Genomic DNA, 16,981 nt, shown 5'->3' on the forward strand with positions numbered 1-16,981 from the left:
AATGGAAGAAATGGTGAACTAAGAGTTGAACCAGTGATTTCAAATGGCTGCAGGAGGAGACACATCAAGCATGGTGAGAAAATGTGCAAAGACCCGGAGTTAGGAAATCAAAGGAAGAACACGGTTCCTATTTTTCAAGGTAAAATAACTGAGGGAAAATATTAGAACTTCAAGTTCCAATCTTGAAATATTCTATTGACAAAATATTGAACAATGCTGGAAGTATCCAAAGAAAATAGAAGGTATACAAAAAAGAAGGTACAAAATGAATTAACAACTTCAGGAAGTAGAAAATTAAGAACCAAGGGTATTCAAAGGATCAACTCCAAGATGCGCTGAAGACATTGGAGAAGAATGAGGTTCCAGACAGATAGTTTGTGCCAATTAAAATGTTTCAATGATAGGATAAAACATACATGTTCACTCAACTCTCCCAATAATTGTTGAATACAGCTACCTCACCAACACTGGAAGAGAGCCATGCTAGCACCCATAGATACAAATAAAGGCAATCAGAATGCAAACATTGTTGAGCAATATAATTAATACCACATGCAAGTAACATTTTACTGGAAGATAATTTTAAAAGTGGGTATAGGAAGGAACTTCCAAAATTTCCAGCAGGATTAGGAAGAGGACACAGAAACAGGGAAATAATTGATGATGTCAGGCAGATATTGGCTGAAAGCAAAGAATAGTAGAAAGATATTTACCTTTGTTTTTTTTTTATGATGCAAAATATAGATAGCAATTTGAAGAACAAGAATCACAGAAACTTGATTTTGAGTTAATGGAACTTGTTCACCGACCAAGAGGCAAATGTTTAAATGAAACAAGATATATCGGGCGGCTTACCATCAGAAAAAGTAGGCATCAGGTAGTATCTTTCACTTAACATGTATAATATGTATGCTGGAAAAATACTCTGAGAAATCAGATTACATGAAAAAGATTACAACATCAGGATGGGAAGAAAACGTCTTAACAGCGCTCATCATGTGGTTGATATAACTTTGCTTGTTGACAGCAGAGGACTTGAAGCATTTGCTGATGAAGATTAAATACTACATCTTGTAGTATGGATTGCACCCCAACATGAACACAAATCCTTACAACTAGATGAATGAACAACACTGCTAAAGAGAGAAAAGTTTGAAATTGTTGAGAATTTAATTTTACTTACATTCATAATCAACACCTATTGAAACAGCAGTCAATAAATCAAAAGACATAGTGCTTTGGGAAATTCACAGCAAAATACCTTTTTAAAGCATTAAAAGACAATAATTTCAATGTGAGAAGTAAGGTGTGCCTGACCCAAGTGATAATTTCAATGGTCTTTCGTGCATATGAAAGCTGGACAATGCATGATGAAGATTGAAAATGAGTTGAATTTTAATTCTTTATTGATGATGGATATCAAATAAACCATGAACTTCCAGAAGAATAAAATCTACCATAGAAAAAACAGTCCGAATACTCCTTAGAAGTGAGACTAGTGCGACTTCTCACATGCTTTGGGTTTACTATCAGGAGGAACTTGTCCCTGGATCAGAACATCATGCTTGGTAAAACAGAGAGGACTTTAAAGATATGGATTGACATTGTGGCTACAACAATAGGCTGAAACAGCAAAATTATGAAGACATGACAGGACCAGGAATGGTTTCTTTTTTTTTTTTTGTATATAGGGTTCTACCAGTTGGGACCGACTGTATAACACCTAATAAAAGAACAACAACAATGTATCTATTTACACTTTGATTCAAGATTCTTGCATGTATAGAAATAAATTCTTAAAAATACTCCTACATATCATAACCGAGATGTGACTACTTGACCAAATTGTGATAAAGTCACGGTTGCTTCATGAACGTAGCTCCTTGCTTCTAACTGCTGCATGATGCCCCCCATTTTTCTATTCCTTCTTCCCATGATGCACACTCAGATTGCATCGGCTTCCCTACTACAGCCAAGTACATCGTAACTGGCACATCATACAAACCCCAAGCCAAGTCACAGCCTTCAAGCCGATGCAGACTGATAGTGGCCCTGTAGGACAGGGTAGAATTGCCCCTGTGAGTTTCTGCGATTGTAATTTTTTGGGGGGGTTGGTTGGTTAGTAGAAAGCCCTGTCTTTCTCCCTAGGTGCAACATAAGCCCTGTGTAATTAGGCAGACACCAGTCTTAGTAATGGTTCACGGTCCTGAAAACCCCCGATGGAAATGCGTTATGCATTTACTTACAAAATGAGTCCGTATGGTCCCAGGTGAGAGGACAGGGGATTGGTCTGACAGCGGGTGTCACACAGGGAATTTGTGCTGTAATGCTTCACCAAGGGCATGAGTATGTTGGCATATTTCAACAAGTAGGCCTTCCTGGCATGTAATAGTTGAATTCAGGCTTTGTCTGTGTAAATATTTCCCATGAGAGGTTTTTTTGAAACCTTTAGGGGATCACTGTGCCATTGTTTATAGTACGTGTGCTCTCCGGAAGGTTGGCACCTTTGATGGTGGGGAGCTTATATCCCACCTTCCTGGCAAACCTTTTGAGTCCACAGGGAGTCAACTGTTAGCGTACTTTTTGATTAGCAGGACTGCACTTTCTAATGATCTTCAATGTCACTGAGCTTCCACTTCTGCAAACCGTTCTTTCCCTCTGCTCACTTTCTCACTAAAATTCTTGTCGTATTTGTTGGTTTTTAGAAATTCTATATTGACTGTACTTTACTGTTTCACTGTTTTGATATTATGTTTCTTCCTTTCTATGAGATTTCTTTGTTTTTCTTTCTTTACTAGGTCGCTCACTGATGAGAAATATTTACTGTTTGTACCCTAAAATTAGCTAGTTATGTTTTAAACCAAATTCTGTATACTTCAGTAGTTTTATTTATTTAAACAGTGCTGGCTTGTATCCAGGAGCCTGGTGACATAGTGCATATGCACTGAGGTGCGAATCACAGGATCATCAGTTCAGACCTCCAGCTCCTCTCTGCGGAGAAAGAGGCGCCTCCTGCTCCAGTCAGGATGCTCTGTCTAGAAAACTCCATGGACCAGTACCACGGTGACCTGCGGAGTCGCTGTGGGTCCCAAGCAACTCAACAGCTCTCGGTTTGTCTGTTTTTCTACAGCCAGAGTTCTACGTGGTTCACTGATTAGTGTTCTCTGCTGCTAATTGGAAGTATTGAGTCAGGGGGTAAAAAAGAGGGGCTGGGGTGGAGTAGGGTGGGGTGACCTGCTTCCAAAAAAGTTAGCTGTTGAAACGTTATGGTGCACAATTTGTCCCTGACGCTTATGGGTCCACCATGAGTCTGAATGGACTCAGTGGCTACTGATGGTGGTTGTGAAAGCTAACAAATCAGCTTTGAGTGATAGGAGGCCGTAAGACAGAGAAGAACTGCTTTTTCGGGTTTCAGAGGCTGTGTATCTTTATGGGAACAGAGAGCATTTCCTTTCTCCTGCCAAGGAGCTGAGTTCTAACTGCTACCTGTGCGTTTAGCAGCCAAATGCATAATCCACTAGTCAGCCAGGGCTTCGGAGGTGGTGATGTGGGAGGAGGGGTTCCTATACCCAGCTCACAAAGTAATTTTCTTTATTTTCTGCTAGATTGGGTATGAGAAGACGTTAGACTGGTATGTAAAATTATCTACTTTGGAGCAACATGTCTCAAAAATTCTTGTCTTAGAGAATGGTTATAATTTGGTTCCAAAATTTATTATGAAAAATTTCATAAATACAAAGAAAATCCCCAAACAGAATAAATAGTACAGTGAAGAACCACCATAGGTCTACACCCCATAATAAAGATGTCAACATGTTTTACCATATTTGCTTTAACTGTATTTTTACCACTGAGTGAAGCTGAAGATTTTGTACATTTTTTTTCTTCCTTCGACTGTGTTCCACTGAGGGTTTAAAGTCATAACATTCTGTTTAGATGTCAATTTAATACACAACTAGCATAATGTGTTTCAGCTTGTTTTCAATGTTTAGTTTTGTGCATTTTTCAGAAGTCAACCAGTATAAAATGTTACATTAGTAAAATCATGCTTTCATCTCTAATCCCTCCATCTTGTCAAGTTCCACCCCACAGAGGACCATTTTTATTATTTCTTGGTTTATCATTCAATTTTTCCCCAAAAAGACAAGAAATACTTATAAATGCATTTGTATTCTCTTTTCTTACACAAAAGTCATAGAATATTAATTTCTCTGCACTTTCAGGATTTCCCCTCAACAGTGATTCCAGCGATTATCCATATCAATAGATAGAAATGTTCTATGCTTTTTTACATCTACATAATAGTGCATTGTACCCGCATACTATAATTCATTTGATCAACTAAAACCAAGCCATAGCCCACAGCTGCTCAGTTGATTTGACTCATAGGGAACCAGTAAGAGTGAGTAAATAGGTGCCTTATAGTTTTAAAGGACATTTATCTTTACAAAAGATGACTGTCCCATATTTTCCCATGATGCCTTTGATTGATATGAGCCATGTACCTTTTGGTGAGCAACCAAGTGCTCACTCACTATACTCTCAGGGCTCTTGAGGGTTTTATAACTACATAAACAGAAGGCCCTGATATGATGACAGATAAGATCATCTTCCATAAAATAACAAGGGTGTCTCTAAGGTGAACCAGAGGAAGATAAAAGCCATCGATTTAGGATTAGATTTTGGACTCACACTTAGCTCCAATCTAATAACTGTTAGTTCTTACATCATGGCCCTGCTTGATACTTGCTCTCAGGAAGGGAAGGACACACAGAAGACATGGGTGCATAGCTAAGTGTGGTGATGGAAATAGATGTTGTCTGGCTATCAGATAGACTAGTCTGGGGTCTGAAAGGCTTGTTTCCAAACCAGCATCCATTGATCCATGTGAGACGTTAACTAAACACACACGGAAGAAGCACACCAACCTCCACAACCCAAGGATTGTAACTTAGATCATCCAAATCCAAAGGAGAGAATAGTATCAGACCTTAAATCGTGAGAGTCTGATGTGTCGAAGGCTATGGATGACAGTGGAAGTCTAAATTACATTTTCAGGATCTCCACAGGAAATAAGCATCTGGTGTTTTCCCTGTCACCATACCTGAGGGATGGAGTCACCTGGGAACCAGACCGTGGGAACTGGAGTGATGGCTTTAGGAGAGAGAAAAGATAAGCCTAATTTGAGTGGGTAAAACCTCGTCACTTGATCTCCATTCTGTGTTGTTGTTGTTATTGTTTCATACCAGGGGGTTTATTTCTATTGTTGTTTGTCCTTGGTGGTAGGCTTCTTGACTCCTTGCTGGGTTTGGGTATTTGAAACCCAGGATAGGGGAGTCTACAGAGACAACTAGAATAAGGACCCTTGGGGTGAGAAGAGGGGGAGCAGGATAGAGATGGGGGTAAAGGAGAGCTGATATCCGGGGGTTCAAGAAAGAAGAAAAATGTTCTGAACTGATTTTTGGTAGCAATTTTACAACACTGCTTGATATGATTGATGGAAGTTATGATGTCTGGATTAACTCCTTATAAAATGGTTTGGAAAAAAAGAGACGAAGGTAGCTTTCTTGAAATAATATAAAGGAGGCTTCAGGCTACTGAATTACAAAAATAAGGAGAGAATGGACAAATATCAGGAAAATCCATATACAAATCCCTCCAATGGAACACATGGCCAAACGGAATGAGGGGGCAGGAAGTAGCAGAGTAGACGCGGTTGGTACGGTCCTGTAGTTCTCTTTGACCAGCCGTGTCATGGAGCTGATGCTGCATTCAGCTACTGCTCTCTACGATATAAAAACACTAATGTGCTAAGAAAAATCACATGACTTATTCATTATTCTAATATCATTTTCCTATTTACTGATCCACCTGGGAGCTAATTTGTGCTACAGAAAACGATGTTATGATAGAATAATTTAATACTCTGTCTGGAACAGTATACTCATTCAGCTTCAGTTACTCTCATTATTAACATCACTAGGAGTTTACATTTTGATAGTTTATTGTTTACTAAAGCTTAAATTGTATATGATTGTCAACCTACAATGTCAAATATTCAATGAAAATAACATTCTTAAATATATCTATATATATTATTTAGAAAACTTTGAGGCATTTGATTTATAAAGACAAATCTACAATGAATTAAAATATTGATAGTTTCATAAAACTTTCAAAAGTTCCCAAAGCATTCTATAATCATCTCAGAACTCTAAATAAAAAGTATCAACTTTATGCCAAAATGCCCAAATCAAATAATCAATGATAAACCTTAAACGTCTTTAGTGAATTTAGCCTTCTTGATATGTTTCATTATGTTTGTTTGTTTTTTAAACCGGGGTTAAATGATGTGTTTTACCAAAATATTCTACATAAAATATGTCCATTATTTCATTCTGGTTCCCTTTACCTTTTTTAAGATTTTAAAACTTTTTTCTTCTGAACAAGAAGACATGAAAGAGTCCTTTCTCTTTTCCCAAAGAGAAAACACTGGTCTAGTCTGCATGACAGAATTTCTATACTATGTGAAAAATGTTATGATTGAGATCATGTAAAGTGTTAAAGAGCTAGAGGTCCTAAGAATATTAACCAAGTGGCTGAAATATTATGGAAGACGTGCTTCAAATCCGCCAACAGCACTGCAGGAGAAAGGTCCGACGTCTGTGACGTCACTGCCATGGCAACCCCAAGCGGTGCAGGTCTCCTCTGATACATGTGTGGTCACTGGGAGATAGAACCAGGCCTGGTTCTGACTTGGGCCAAATGATCAAACGAAAAGAGAGAAAAGCAGAGTGAGGAGGGGTAGTGCCTGCAGAAGGAGATGAGCTTAGCAAGATACAGCCGGACAATAACCCTGTGAGCCTGCAACATAAAAGGAAGAGAGAGGGGAGCAGTTAGAGATGAAGCTGCAGATAGAAATCAGATCAAAAAAGACCTTTTGTCCTAAGCAAATCTGAATGATTACAGTGGATTTCTGGCAGCAAAATGGTGTGTTGATTCGATCCCTTTGCTATTATGTCATTTTAATAACCTGTGTAAATGAAGAGCTATTTTATGTCCTCTCGATATGTACTGGTAATAAATGGGACCATATCTCATTCTGGACTATCCTCCCTGAAAGAGGCTGTCTTCCTCATTTTTATATTAAAATTAAAATTGTAATATTAATGGTTACCACTTAATAAGTGCATTCTATCTTTTAGACATTGCATTAAAAGACTTTTAAAATGGCATGTAATTTGTTTCTTGCAATAATATTGAGACATTTGTAGGTATACTTTTGCTCCTTTATTTCAAGGAAGAAACAATCTTAGAAAGGACAAGCGTATAATTATAGGGGTTTTGTATCTGTTCCGATGCACGAGGAAACAGAAAATGCAATAGAAGTGGATAACAGAGGAGAGGGAACTAAGACTAAGTTATAGAAGCCTGGGCGGGGCTCAGGGGAACCGAGATTCGGAAACATCTTAGGGTGGTACTTCGAGGCTAGGATTCTAGCCATTAATCTTGCTAAGCCTGGAGCTGTGTGTGAACAGTGGGGGCTCTTCCAGGACCCTGGAGTGAACATCGGGCGCTGTCCAAGTGGAGGGCCACAGCTGAGAAGCTGGGAAGCTGCAGTCAGAATCGGAGTCGACTTGCCGGAGTCAGTACTCTGAACTCCCGCTCACCTTCTTTTTATTCGTTTCCCACCAGTGACATCTGCCCGTTTTTCAAAATCAACCTAGGCTCCAGAGGTCTGGGGAGTTCTATTCATCCCTGGGACAAAGAAGCCCCTTAGGAGAGCAAGGCAAGGGCACAGAGCAGAGTTGAAAAAGTTACGGAGAGGGTGTGCAGTGATAACTGGCAACACAAGTCAGGATCGAGGGCAGCACTGTTCCACATCGCACAGTTCTCTGCATTCGCAAGATCGCCAGCAGTGCTTGGCTTTGCTCCCAAACAAGAGTTGATGTCTCCGTGGCTTTTTGCCCACTCGCCTCTTGCCAGCTTTTATTCACATGTCACCTTTGCAGTGAAATATTTTCCCAGTCAAAATAAACATTGCAATCACATTCTTAGCCCAGAATTTCTGGTCCTCTGTCTACCTTCATCTCTATCCATTAATCGTATTCTCTTACTGATGTGTTTTATAAATTGATCATGCTGCTTTCTAATGCCCACTCTCTTAGTTATCTAGCACTGCTGTTTCAGAATTCAAGTGGGAGGCTTAGCAAACAGATGTTCATTCTCTCCGTTTCAGAGGTGAGCCCTGGGGGAAGGCTTTTTATCTCTGTGAGCTCTGGGGGAAGGGTCCATCTCTTGTTAACATCTGTGGGCCTGAACCCCTTGGCAATCTTGATGTGTCTTGATATCAGTCTATCCCCGAGTTGAGATTGTTCCTCGCAGAGGGACTGTGAGTCCAAAGGACATACTGGTTTTCACAGTTTTGTATTGTGATAGTAGTAGGCTCCCCTCTGATCTCTTCTTGCTTGATCAATCTCATTTATATCTCAAAAGAGATTGACTCAAGATAATGTGTAAATGGGTGAAACCACACGCTCTTAAAGTATGTGTCAACTAGTCAGCTTGCCCTTCATTGGCAGTTATATAATGATGTGATTACATAACCTAGCAGTTGTGTAATGATGTAATCATTCTTCACATGGTGATTTGATATAATTGAGCAGTAAGATGTAAGATGAAGAGAATGGTATACAGCAGCCTTGTTTGGAGAAGAATTAGGGGAAGGCACCATATTCTGGATGGGGTCATAGCCCTGATTCGATGTAAGAGGAATTTCTCAAGTGTGGCATGGCCTAGGTCACCTTTTATAAAAATAATCAAAAGGGAGCAGCGATAAAGAACCTCTCAGTACTACCATGAAAATAGCACTAGGAGTGGACTTCCATCTTTTGGAGTGAGAAGCTCCTAGAGCTAGAAGGTACACAGAGTAAAGGCCTTTTCCTAAAGTCAGAATTCGGAATTTGAACCTATAGCCTCCTAAGCTAAGGGAGAATAAACTTTTGTTTGTTAAACCTATCTGATTTTGTTAATCCTGGGATAGCAGCACCAGGAAACTAAGACAGACTTCGATAACCCAAAAAGCAGGGTGCTGCCCTAACAAATACCTAAAATGTGGGTGTGTTTGGGAATTGGGCAACGGACAGACCTGCTGGCAGAGTTGTTATAAGCTGGGCAGCTAATCACAAGGTCAGCAGTTGGAAATCACACGTTGCTCTGTGGGAGAAAGACGAGGCTTTTGACTCCCGAAAGGAGTTTCAGTCTCAGAAGCCTGCACATGCAGTTCTGCTCTTTCTTAGAGGTCACTAAGACTTGACATTGATTCAAAGGCAGTGAGTTTGTTTGGTTGGCTTTATTATTGTCATCTTAAAAGCCTACATTGCTAGAATGCCTTCTGGTGGACTAGTGGATTTTTATAGGCAATTCTCGTGAGGGTTCCGAAGGAAGTCTGGGGAGCAGTAACTTGAAGATGGCACAGGTGGTGAGCTGGAGTGGCAAACACACAGTAGTAGCCGAGCCAGAAGAGCAGCACAAGGTGGCACTGAAGTCAAGCCATGAAGCAAATGAGTGCCTTCAAGCGAGAAGCTTTCTGGCCAAGTGAGGCACCTCGAGGCATGTGTCCTTGGAGCTAACAAGCTTTGTAGCACTTGCCCAAGCAGAGGGGAAGCCAAATTGGCCTCTCTAGAAGACCAGGAAACTGAAAGACAAGGAGATTGGGAAGCAGAGTGACCTCAATTTCAAAGGGTAAGAACCTCTGGGATCTCAAAGTGTGGGGGACCATGCATAGGTCCTAGACTCCTCAGTTTCAGAGTCACGACTTCACCGACTCATTTGTACATTGTGGAGCTGCTGTACACAAGTGCCAGGGGGAGGGGACTGGTTCGGGTGTCCAAAGCTGACAGGGTGGGCTGCCATTCTCAAGAAACTGAAGAACGGTGTCTCAAAGGTTGAGAGGGATGCCATTGCCACCCCACTGAACTAGGAGAATGGGGATTCCCAAAGTGGTAGAACAGAGCTCCTTTCCCAATGGGTCTGGATGGTGGGGTGGAAGCCCTGGACCAAGGGTCCACTACCCAGAATCCCAAGAGCATGGCCAACACACAGTGTGGAGGGCAGGGCCACTGCCTAAACTGTGAAAGATTGAGTTTCAGTTTGTGAAAGCCATCTGCGATGATAATTTTAGCAATTCTAGAAAATTTAGATTGCCATTGACCTTATTAATGACATAAAGGTTAGAATTTACAAGACGTAAGACGATGCCTCAGGGCCACCTTGTATGTAACAGAAGGAAACACTTTCCAGTCCTGTGCCACCCTCACAGCTGTTGTTAAGTTCCAGCCCATTGTTGAAGCTACTGTGTCAATCTGCCCTGTTGAAAGTTTTCCTCTTTTCATGCCCCTCTACTAGCTAATGCCTCCGAAAAAGTAACCACACACTTGACTCTTCTCAATCCTTTTATTATTGTCATTGCTCAAGTATCCTTTCAAGTCAAATGAAAGCATCAGACTTATACTTCCACAAATAATTCACTTTATAGAAGAACTATAATGGAATATGTGTCTCTAAGTTGCCAGTGATGAAACATCAGGCTATTTCACAACCTTTTCTCTTGTCCTTCAGTTTGTTACATTGTCCCCATGAGAACTATTTCTTTTGTTAAGTTTATTTTCAACTTGCAAAGAGACAGAGCAGTGATTCAGTTACCTGAGGCGTTAGTTATGTGATTCAGTGATTCAGTTACCTGAGGCGTGGGGCACAAAGTTGAGTCAGGTTTTTCAGAAGCACTAGAAATCATGTTGGTGGGCACAGAAGCCCGGTAGATGCCTGGAACATCTTACAAATTGCAACAGCCATCCCCTAACCCAGTTGTCTTGCTACAGTTCCAGACGATAACTTCTATCATTTCCTCAGAGGACTCCCATTCTTTTTATATAGAAAATGCATTTTCTATTGACTTATAACATCATCCAGTGAGTGATGCAAATCTCTTTGGATGTGGTTTGTAAGGAAACAAGCCTGTCTGACCACCACCCATAGGAAAGACATCCAATTGTATCAGTAATTGAGAAGCGTCACGTGGTAAACTTTGCAAAGGGAAACAATCTCTTAACTATCAACAGAGGTTTTCATTTGTTTTTTATAGCTGGATGAAGTGAGACATAATCTACACACCACAATTAATCCATTCTTATTAGGTATAAGAATTAATTAATGTTGTGAGGGGGGTTGAACTTTATATATGTGGACTCATATCATATGCAGTCTTTAGAATGTGATCTTATCTGCTTAATATTTATGTTGTTGCTAGCGGCTTTGTGTCGGTCCCTGACTCATGGGTTCCCCATACACAAAGGGATCATATTCTGATCCATGGGATTCAGGGGTGGGGGGTGGAAAGTGGAGCAGATCGTCAGAGTAGGTGTCTTCCTAGTGTAAGTTTGGAAACTGCACTGAAACGTGTTTGGCATCACAGCAATGCCATTGCTCCACAGAGGGCGGTGGCTGTGCTTGTGGTGCATTGTCCATGAATCGAACCTCCGTCTCCCACCTGGGAAGTGAGAATTTGTTCCCTGTCCTTCTCTCATGTCATTCTGTAAAGCAGTAGTTTTTAAGGGCTTGTGTATTGGTGTTTAATCTGCAATCACATCAGCATATCTCATGATCTATTCCTTTGTTGGTGATAACATTTTGTTTTCACATACTGACGAGTATAAATAATATTCCCAGAACAATTGTATACATGGCTTTTGGTTAACATCTGTATCCATTTTGATTTGTATATATCATAAAGTGGATTTTCTGGATCTTGGAACATACGCATGGTCTCACAACCCGACCCACTGGAGGGGGGAGCTGAAGCAGGCTCTTGGCACAGCGCAGCCCACTGCAATGTGCTGCACAACCACCATCACCAAGTGGGTCCTTATTCAACTGCGTGTTCACCAACCAATTTGGTCAGTTATTTGATGATGAACCAGATCCCTTGAGGGGATGAAGGCAGCAGAGACAAGGGAAAACAAAAATGTCATGGCTGCAGCATTGGGGACCAAGGCCAAGAACGCAGCTCGGGATGCAGGCCAGACCAACTCCATCGTGTAGACAGCTGGCCAGAGTCCCAGAAAGATGACCCGTATCCAATGCTGTCCTGGTGAAAAGGAAACAAAGATGCAGCCCCGACCCCCACCCCGGGAAGTCTGTGAAAGAAGGAATGAGGCGCGTTGGAAGAACTGATGAACAACTTCAGGGGGAAGGGACAATAATTGACGGAAGATAAGAAAGGTGACCACTTCAGGAAAGACGATGTGAAAAACCACTTGAAGAAACAGGTGAGGGAGGAGAAGTTTCCGTTGATAGGCCGATTTTCATTGGCTGGCCTATCCTAGGCCAGGGTGGTCTTGTAGATGTGGACATTGAATGGGACTCGCACGCGGATTTGATTCTCATGGCAAACGTGAATTTGATAGGCACAGTGGAAGCGATATATCTGGCCTGAAGTGAGAAGACAAAAATGGAGGTAGGGAGCTCACAACTAGGGAACTGTCAATGCTGAACTAACTGACTGAGCCGGATAATCCATCAAATGTGACCGCGGAAGCACCCGACGAGCATCACAGGGCTGACCTGAGAATAAGGTGACTGAAATTGAGGAGCTAAGGAGGAGAGTTCAAAACAACTCCCTTCTCCCACTGCCTATAGGCACCCGCATTGCGTTTTAGGAGACAGAGTTCTACTTTTTCCAGGTCTTTATTTTGAACAGCCTTCCACGAATCCGATGCCATCTCTTTTGAACTCTCCTGTTTGAACAATTGGACCTCAAATGCGTAGTGATTATGCCACAAAGGTTTATTGAAGTAATTAAAGCATAATAGTAGAGTAAAACAAACTACTGTAACTCCGTGGGAGAGTGACATAGTCTTGCAAGGATTTAGATGACTAGAGGGGCGACACTTTTCAAAACCTGTCTTTCAAGCTGGAAGGGGAAACCTTATGGGGGGGCAACTCCAACTTTGAAAGAGAAGGTAGAGTAGGAGTGTGGTCAAGAAGGAGAGAAGATGGGTTTGATAAGCAGCTAATAGTCTATGCCACACACATCATGGTTCATTCAAATAACATGTATCATAATTATTAATAGAAGAAATGGCTTATTTAGAAAATTAAAACATGAATTAAGGGCTATCTAGCAATTCTCCGGTGTTTTTTCCTCCCTTTTTATATCTCAGTATTCTTAGCTAAAATCTAAACTGGTTCCACTCCTAAGCTTACCCTTTGCAGGATTTAAACTGAAAACATTTCTCTAATCAGAGTCCCTCACAGCATAAAAAGATCATTCACAATGTGATCGCAGTCAAGAAAGGCGTAGGTACTTTGGACTTGAATGGCTATTCTCTGGTTGACTAGTTAGCTAAGGAATTACACTGGCATGACATTTTATCCTTATCTTTCTCCACTGCCTTCGTTTTATGGGTCAGAAAAGTCAATCTCTGCATATTTCTCTTCTGTCATTGTACAAGCCTTCCCTGACAGACGGGTGGCTGCTGCTCTTGAGATGATGTAGCTGGGAATCAAATCTAGAGCTCCCTTATGAAAAGCAAGGATTCCACCACTGGCCCACCACTGCCTCTTTACACAGAGAAGGCAGGGAGAGTAAACTGAATGCATTTCATATATGTTCTAACTAGGGTTAAAAGTACAAATATTACGATATGCTTCCAAATTTTATTATTGAAAGTTAAAATTTGGTCATTTGTGGCACAGAAGCAAATTACCAAATGGACTGGTTTTAAGTTTATCTCAGGAGTTAGAACTCATTTTCAGTAGCATTTCCTTACTTTTCTGTTTATAATTTAATGACTAATTTAGAATTTTAATTTCATAACTTTCATCCAGAACATCATAGCCATCAGAAGCACAGAACTTTCTGTACTCTCTGTTTAGTGCCCGTTTGTTAGTCAGGAGATGCCTGGGTGCTTCCAGTGATGCCAAGTCACATTGCTCAGAAGGAGCACACTCTAATTCTGAACGATTGCTGCTACCCCAAAACAATACATCTACAATATTGTTTGTAGTGACTTTGAAACTTAAATGTTACTTTTTTAGAAATAAGATTCTGCCATTTTCAAATACTTTGTACACAGTATTTATTTTGAATAGAATTACGTCTGTAACTAATGTCAAGGACATCTATTAAAGTTGGAAATATTCTGATTCTCTTTTGATTTAGGAATGTTCAAAGCACTTTTACCTTTGTGCGAAATAACTAGGTATTGAATAAAATCACATCTGGAAGGGCTGAGTGATGGTGAATTCTTTGCAGCTCAGTTCAAATCTGAAGCAACTACGCAAATTACCTTTAATTTAAAAACTGGCTCAAAAATCAGTTCTAGATGAAACATACAACAATGTTGCGACCTTAACGAGGAGTGAGTTTGTCTTTAAGTCCACATCCTATTGAAAGCTTAATATTAAAAAAATAACTTTTGTCTAGAAAAAGTGATTTGAAGATGTTTTGCTCCATGCATGTGAACTCAGCAGGTGATTCTTGCCTATCTTTGATGTGAAACAGCACAAAACTTCAGTGAGTGCAAGCTTCAGAAATGCAATAGACAGAGCTGAGTCTTCATATGAAGCTCATGCTTGAACTACATCAGAAGAACTGACATCTATTATGGTGAGCAAAGACAAGTGTTTGAAAAGAGATTCAAACAGAAGTGTCAGAATTTACAGTGCATAGTTTTATATAAGTTGATTTTAACCAAGCATATCTCTATGAACTCTGCAGGATAGAAAAGAATTTTCAAAAGGCAGAGAAATTGTTGTCATCTAAGGGCATGGAATGTTTTAATAGCTTAAGGAAGAACATTTCTGAGAGGTTACGTGGTGATCCATTTACTTTGACTGAGTAATAAGGCTTGTCATTGTGAGAGTGCAGTTTTTAACCCTTAGAACAATGGCTATGCACCCGAACCAGGGAGCATAAAGGGACGCTTAGAAACCCAGAAGACACTTAGAGCCCATTTAAAAGTTTCTGTCCCTGGTCCCAGGAACTTAGACTGCACTGTCGGAATGTCCTTTAGCCATCGGAGTGAAAACAAGCAAGAAGCAACAAAAGACAAACAACCCCGGGAAGGCCTAGCAATCTCGCTGACCTCGATGGAAGTAACTCACACTCAAAATGATGATAAAGTCTCTGGACGGGCACTCATCCAAAGAATGAGTACCTTCATTTGTGCTTTCTATTTTTCTCAACAATGTGCGCAGCCTTTGTAAACACTGAACTCTGAAGTCGGGACCAGTGTCTGTGAATGTGTGAGCGTGTGCATGTGGTGTGTTGGGGGCTCATTGGTAAAACCAGTCTTGACTGAAGGGTTGCTTGCCATTCTTACCATCTCAGTCACAGCGTCCTGCGACAGCTCTCCCACAGAGATCATGTGCTACCAAGTTGCCTAATTGTTTTTTCTAGAAATGCCTCTCTGCCCTGCACTCAAACAGATTTAAACAAAAACAAACTCTGTAGCTAAAGCCCAGAAGCGCAATTCCTGTGCAGCAATTTCCAGCTTGTAATCAACATTTAGCAGTGTGAGATCTACCTCTTCGTAACCTACAATTACTACAATTAATGCACCACATGCCAACCCACTGGCTTAGTTATTATATTCTGTTTTTTGCCTCTAACAATAAAATTCCTCCCTAGATGAGCAGTGAAAGCCCCCTCTAAGGAGAAGCAATCTGGTCGGTCCATTCCGATTGGTTGCTCCATTGGGCATCACCGCTCCAATCGTTGACATCTGATTAATGGACTCAATACCTGGCATTCAAACACATGGCTTTGCCTTCTTAAGTGGCATGGAAGTTTAGAAAGACAAGAGTAGGTGTGCCTTTGTAGAGACACGCCCCTGCTAACTGGCCCTTCCGTTCCTCTTTATTAGGCTTCTCTTACTGCGCATTATGCAGTTGGGTATACTGCAAGCCTGCCTCTCACTTTGTCTCCTGTCCCTAGTAGAATTTTATGCACACTGGATGTGTAATCTTAGGGGTATCTGACTGAAACAAAAGCAAAACCCATTATATAAAGATACACAGATACAAGAGGACTTCAAAAGTCAGGGGAAAATTGAAAGAGACTGGAACTTCTTCATGAACTAATTTGAAGCTCCCTCTTAGATATGTCGAAAGAGTGTAAGGCTTATCTTGAGGAACTGGCTTATACAAACTGCAAGTCTTGTGGCCTGAATCTGTAGGTTAGGGATATGGGAGAGAGGGATTCCAGCAGAGGATCTACCAGGGGCTTGAATATGTTGAAGAAAAAATGGAATTAAAATAGAGTGGAATTTTTCCAGGAACATTTTGAAGCCCTCTCGTGTTTATATTACTCTGAAAACAATCCTCCTTTAGGAAATGTTGCTCTTAACACCTTGAACTTGCTCGGCGAGCCTCACTTACATTATATAAGGCAATAGACTTTAAGACCAACTGGCTTAAGTGCTAATCACATGTCATTATTTCATAGAAACATTTAGACTAGTATTTGACTAAGTAATGGAACACGATTGCCTCAAGGTCACATACAAAATTAACTGTCGTGGGAATCGATAATATTTTGTGGAATATATTTATAAATCACTGAGTGCTTTATCTGTATTGTCTCCACAAAGTCTTAAAACAGTCATATATATATGAATATATATATATGATATGAATATACACATCATATATTCATGTAATATATATATCAATATATATATATATATTACATGAGTGTGTTTCCAATTTTGAAAACTGCATCTTAGAAGGCTTAAGGAGGGTTGTTGGAGGTAGAATTCAAACAGGTCTGTCTTACTCCAGAGCTAGAGATGGTAACTCATGACAATGTTGTCACTGAGTTCACAACTGGCTTTTAGAGCTGGAAGGCAGTTTCCTATCAATGATGTCAGGTATTTATGATCAAGAATATAGAAATATGCATGAATAAATAATGAAATAA

The 16,981-nt window shown here is 40.5% G+C and overlaps 1 pseudogene; it reads left to right on the forward strand.

Moving 5' to 3' along the window:
- The first annotated feature begins 9,469 nt into the window (after positions 1 to 9,469).
- LOC142456155 (SERPINE1 mRNA-binding protein 1 pseudogene) lies at positions 9,470 to 12,636 on the forward strand (annotated as a pseudogene).
- The last annotated feature ends 4,345 nt before the right edge of the window (positions 12,637 to 16,981 follow it).

Source organism: Tenrec ecaudatus, chromosome 9 (genome assembly GCF_050624435.1).
Source record: "Tenrec ecaudatus isolate mTenEca1 chromosome 9, mTenEca1.hap1, whole genome shotgun sequence".
Lineage (NCBI taxonomy): Eukaryota > Metazoa > Chordata > Mammalia > Afrosoricida > Tenrecidae > Tenrec > Tenrec ecaudatus.